Source organism: Oreochromis aureus, linkage group 3 (assembly GCF_013358895.1).
Source record: "Oreochromis aureus strain Israel breed Guangdong linkage group 3, ZZ_aureus, whole genome shotgun sequence".
NCBI lineage: Eukaryota > Metazoa > Chordata > Actinopteri > Cichliformes > Cichlidae > Oreochromis > Oreochromis aureus.
In genome coordinates this window covers 4426124-4432728 of record NC_052944.1, presented here as the reverse complement: position 1 = coordinate 4432728, position 6605 = coordinate 4426124, and positions in this window count along the sequence as shown.

Sequence of the window (6605 nt, the reverse complement as noted above, 5' to 3'; positions counted from 1 at the left end):
GCTGCTGGACGCCCGATATTTCCCAAGCTCGCGCCGCCTCCCGGCTTCATACAAGTTGGCCAATAAGTCCGAACATCCTCTGACCTGGCGGAGATAGGGATTTCCTTTGAGGATCTCCTCAATGCCATTTATCCCCACGATCCTAGCTCTCATATTCGAGGTGTGGGTTATCCACTGACCAGGCGTTGGACTCGCATCAGATCGCTCTCCCGGGGTAAGTCTGCTGGATCCATGAGTTGGCTGTTTGCGTGCTGTCACGTCCGATGTGGCAGACGTGTGGAGTGTAGATAAGGACCCAAGAAGCAGACTGCTTAAGTGGTGAGCGAGCTTTAATAACCAAAGGGTGACACAAGCGGAGAAGAGGTGGGCGAAAACCCAAAACCTAAGAATGAACTAAACTGGGAAAAGCTAAGCAAAACAAACCTGAAACCTTGAAACATGAAACGGAGATGCAGGGAGAATAATGCGGCCAGAATACGCAGGGAAAATGGAGGAATAACACAGACACAACAAAACAGCAACTAACAGAGGCAGACACGAGGTTTAAATACACAGAAGGATAACAAGGAATGAGACACAAAAGGAGGGCACAGCTGGGAGTAATCCGACCTGACGAGACAGGGGAAAAGTAAACTGAACACACTGACATCAGACACAGACCTTCACAATAAAACAGGAACTACACAAGCAAGGACACAGACTAAGAAACGCGGACTAAACACAGGAACACATGGGCAGAACTGAATAAACACTAAACAGAGGAAGGACAGAACCAAAATCACAATAATAGAAAACACAAAACGCTGGGTCAACAGGACCCAGGATCATGACAAAAGGGAGTTTGCAAAGAAAAGCGTCTGGACTTCTTTAAGTTGCTTGAAGACGTTTCACCTCTCATCCGAGAAGCTTCTTCAGTTCTAAGGTCAAATGGCCGAGAGTCCCAGATTTAAACCCAGTGGGAGTATCCCCAATGAGGGACAAAGGACCCCTGATGATCCTCTAATCACATGAGCCAAGGTGTGAAAGCGGGTGTGGGACCTAATCAGCCAGGGTTTCGGGTGAGCTCATTGTGAAACCTGGCCCCACCTTGTCATGTGATTTCCTGAGGTCAGATGGCCCAGGATGTGAGTGGGCGTAAAGGCGTCTGGGGAGGGAACTCAAAACTGGATTATAGATGGCAGACAGTTGGTGTCGTAAACCACCGCCTCTGTTCAAAGATGGTCGCTCACAGTGGACATAGATGGCCTCTTTCACTCCTCTTTCAAACCATCTGTCCTCTCTGTCCAATATGTGAACATTGGCATCCTCGAAAGAGTGACCTTTGACCTTTAGATGCAGATGAACTGCTGAGTCTTGTCCTGTGGAGGTGGCTCTTCTATGTTGTGCCATGCGCTTGTGAAGTGGCTGTTTGGTCTCTCCAATGTAGAGGTCTGGGCATTCCTGTACAGCATACACCACGTTGTTCAGTCTGTGTTTTGGAGTTTTGTCTTTCGGGTGAACCAGTTTGTGTCTGAGTGTGTTGCTGGGTCTGAAGTACACTGGGATGTCGTGCTTGGAGAAAACTCTCCTGAGTTTCTCTGATACACCGGCTACATAGGGGATGACAACGTTGTTGCGTCTGTCTTTCTTATCCTCCCTCGCTGGTGTCTGATCTTCTTTTCTGTGACTCTTTGCTGACTCCATTCTTTAAGCACTGATTCGAGCACCAATTAAGCACCAGCACTGTTTCAAAAGTACCGGTTTGTAGTGATGTGTCGGCCGCGAACGAAATGGCTCTTAGAGCCGGATCTTTGACATGAACGATGCGAGCCGGCTCCTTATCGCGAGCCGTGGGGTTGGTTTTTTTTCTTTCTCTCACCCTCTCTCTAGCACTTTTTTTCCGCTTCACTCCGCACACGAGCCTTGTGCTTGCTGGGAAGAGGGGGGAGGGGCGGTAGTTACACTGGCAGTAGCACAGGAACAGAGCGGGAGGGAAAGAGAGAGAAAGAGAGCCAGGGACAACAACGTCACATTAGAAAGGTATAGTAATCATCCACAACTATTTTCAGTTGCGGATGATAAAGGATTCAGAAAGTTTATTCATGCAGGCCCATATGACAGAGAATGTGCATCTTCTTTTTGTTTGCATATTTAAATTTATATTTAATTGTGTTGTGGTTTGCAGTGTTTTGTGTTGTTTCACTTTAAATTTGTTTAAAAGGAAAAAGCTGAAAGTTTAAATAGTTAAAAGTTGAAATGTAAATAGTTGGTTTTTGTATTATATGATTTATTTATTACATTTTATGTGGCGTGAATAAATAAAAGTATATTTACGGTGGCCCCTAGAGACAAAACACATACAAAAGACAACAGAAGTGCTCCAGAATGCTAGGCGCAGTGTTGAGCTTTTGTTACCTAGTGGCTACACAAGCCAGCAAGTACCAACGACCAGATTTGGTGTGTGGTAGTAACAGGTAAATGAACATTTTTCTTAAATTATTTGAATATATATGAGTGCTTGTATTTATATATAAACATATATATATAAAACCACTTTTTTTTACATTAGTAATTCCTTTTGTGCATAATTTTATATTGTTGTTAATAATAAATTAATTAAAGCAACAAAACAACCTGAAGAGCCGGCACGGAGCCGAAAGAGCCAGAAATCCCATCACTACCGGTTTGGCACCGGTATCGGATAAAACCTTAACGATACCCATCCCTACTCCTAACATGCCTCCTTCCTCCTCTTCCTTTTCTTTCAGCCATCAGTAGCATGACAGTCTTATTCATTATGATCCACGCATTTTATTTGGTAAAGCTTTAGTTCAGAAGGCCCTTACTAATGCAACACTCCCCATTTACCCAGGCTGGCACTTGGAGTACACTGGCTTGTGGCCCCTTGTGCCAGCATTAGTGCTTTCCTCCTTTCTGCTGCTCACAATTCACCGATCACACTTTGACTATTACCATTAAAACAAGAGTCAGAAAATTTAGCTACAGAGCTACGCTACTTTAAATGTTAAAGTTTCATGATTCACGTGTGGATGTTGCATAAGAAGAGCACGATGTATAAAGTATAAGTGTTTCTGACCAGTTGTTCATGTTCCTTCATTTTTCCCTGAAATCTATCAAATGCTGTCCAACAGACTGATGCACAGCAGTGCAGAGGGTGCAGAACCTGCGTCTGCAGCCTCTGGTTTAAAATAGTTCAAATAAATAATCCAGCTATAGTTGTCAGTAGTGGTGCAACGGATCATGGTTGATCCGAAATTCGAACCGATCCCACTCCACGGTTCGGTACGCACGTGATCCGAAGATTCGAAAAAGAAAAAAAAAAGTATGCGTATGGTGCGCGCGGTCAGTGTGTCAAGCGGTAGTTATGGTCAACGCTAGCGGTCCAAGTGGCAGAGCAGAGGAGTTTGCAGCATTTAAACAGCCCTTTGCTGCCCAGTCCGACCGGGCTAAAGCTAATGGGGTGTTTAGCTGCAGATGGGAGGCCGTCGTCTGTTGTGCAAAACAAGGAGTTTAATCTGTGATGAACGTGCTTGAGTCACGCTATGATATCTCGTTGCGCGTCCACTTCAGTGACAAGATCGTTCCAAGCATGTATGAGCAGGAGAAGTTTAAAGTTATGGCTGAACTGTCCCAGGCATCTTCTGTTGCTCTAACTACAAATGGGTGGACCTCCAGGGCAACGGAAAGCCACGTGACCGTGACCGCTCGTTATATCACAGCGGAGAGGTAGATACAAAGCCCTGCACTGACCTATAGATTACATTAGATTAGATGAAAATTTATTTATCCCTCGGGTGGGTTCCTCCGGGAAATTCAGTTTCCAGTAGCACAGCACCGACAGACGATGCAGAATGTGAGCAGACATATACCAAATATACACATTTATAAATACAGAGTATACAAAAGGGATAAATAGAATAAATAGGAATAAGAATACAAGGGAACGGCACACTTCAAGTATTGTGAGTCTATTACACCGTTGGATATTAACAAAAATTATTGCACAGTGAAAAGGCACTACAGCTTACTTGTTCCCCCCTCCTCTGTCCCCGTTTCCCCTCCAGCGAGGAGTTAAACAGTTTGATGGCGTGTGGGACAAAGGCCTTTTTAAGTCTGCTGGTCCTTGACTTTGGGAGAAGCAACCTGTCACTGAACAGATTCCTCTGGTTGTTTATGGCCGTGTGCAGAGGATGCAGAGGATGCCCAGCATGGCCCATAATGTCCATATTGCACCTTAATTTGTTTTTATATAAGTGAGTGAAATGAGTCTTCAGTTGAATGTTTTTTTAATAGGCAAAAAATACTTAAATAAGTAAGCGGCGAGTAGAATTTTTGTCTTTTTTTTCTATTTTTTCTGATCCGAAAATTGATCCGATCCGTGACTTTAAAACCGTGATCCGATCCGAACCGTGAGATTTTTGATCCGTTGCACCACTAGTTGTCAGTATTTCCACTGCTGCACAGGAAATAACATTATTATAAAATAAATAATAAGAAATAAACTTTATTTTTCAAACACAAGCTTTACACAACTTGTACATTCACACAAGCACTTTTTCCATGTTTCTAAGTGCTTCCTGTCTAACATTCACACTCTAATGGATGCATCGGAGAGCAACATGGGGTTAGTATCATGTCGAAGGACATCATGCAGACTGGCATTAAACCACCAACCTTCTGGTTAGCAGGTGACCTGCTCGACCACCTGAGTTCCAGCCACCTCATCAAAGTGACCAATCACATTAGAATCCTGTCCTGCTTTGGGCTCCGCCTCCAAACCATCCAAAGCAGGTTTATTTGCACCATGTATGCAGGTAAACTCAAACATCCATTCAGCTGCTTCAGAAGGAAAATGTCAGCTTGTGGTTTCAATCACAGGAAACTCACAGGTTAGAGTCCAGCCAGAGGGCTGCTGTTGTTTATCTGTAAAGTCTTTAAATTTACAGAAATAAATAATTGTGTGGACACATCTGGATCATCAGCAAACATGAAACCAGGCGACCACCAGGACCAAGCTGACTGCTGACACAGAGTTCATACTCTAACTGCTAGCTGCTCTGCTAGCTAAGTGAACTGATGTTAAAGGTCAGAGTAAAGAAATGACGTGATGCTGCTGGGAGTGACACCACAGACTAGCAGCGTTTAGTTACTCAGCATATAATGCAGTTAATCTGAAATCTCTTTTTCTCTCTGACACAAAGTGACAGCAGACTGAGTCAAAGACAGAAACCTTATTTAAACAGCAAATATTCACCGGCTTCACTTCCTGATCCAGGATTCAAAGAGGACGTTGCACTTACTCAGCTTCTTCCCATGAACGTCTTCACTCTGCAGCTCTGCTGTCTGGACCAGGTCTGTGTAGAAACAGAGACAATCTTCTGCTTCATCAGTCCTCTGTGTCTGCAGGCTGAAGTCACATTAAACACTTCACACCAGCAAAGAGTCTGAAGCTCACAGGTCAAAGGTCAGCTGCTGCACCTTGTGTGATATTGTTTGATCAATAATTAACCTGCAGCAGGTTTCTGCTCCAACTCCAACACACTGAACAACCCTGAGAACAAATCAGATGATGTGGGTGTGTCTGCAAGCTTCAATAGTATTAAACACCTCACACCAGCAATGAGTCTGAAGCTCGCAGGTTAAAGGTCAAAGGTCAGCTGCCACACTGTATATAACATTTCAACATGTATACAACCTGACTGTGGGTGTGTGTGCAGCCATAAACAGTTTAAACATTAAACACTGAACCATAAAAGAAGCTTAAGCTGCAGCTCACAGGTCAAAGGTCAGCTGCTGCAGCCAGTTATGACTCTACATAAATCATCATGTTTTCCCTCTCAGCACTTGGGCTGTTTTGACTCAGCTACACTAACAGCATCATCCAGTTAGAGAGGAAACTGTATAATGCAATGATGATGTTCCAGCGTCATGCTGCAGTTGTTGCTCCTCCTCCACATGCTTACCTGCCACAGTTTAACTCCGCCTCTTAAACAGTCATGTCACCTGATCTGCATGTTTTTTTGTACGATGACGTCATCTTGCCGGGCGAGAAAAACTAGTTTTGTCCTGCAGATGGCGATCTTGCACCGTGTTCAGAGAGCCGACACTTTGATGGTGCTGCTCTACTCAGCTTACTTTTAGCCTGGGTTGGACTCTGTATGAGCAGCTTCCACTCTCGTTTTCATTGTTAAATACACTTGTTTGATTTCATGTGTAAAAGTTGGAAAATAAATATTAAATTATTTGTTGGTACATTTGTTTGAGGGTCAAATATTTTGCTTCATTTGAGGAATGAACTGTTAAGGTGGAGAAATGAATCAGGTTAAAATAGTCGTCCTTTAAATCACTGCAGATGTATAATGTAATTTAAATGTTGATAATGGTTGTAGTGGGCTTGTAATGTAAATGTGGTCTGATTAAATGTGACATTAATGGTGACGCTGCATAAACCTGATAAAACAGTTCTATTAGTGGGTCTGTGTGATCAGCATCAGTGGGTTAAGTGAGGCCTTGACTAGTAGGACGTCATGTTGGTGTATGACAACACATGAGCCAACATCAGACTCCGAGCGCTACGATGCTGAAGATCAGAAGATCCAGTGTGA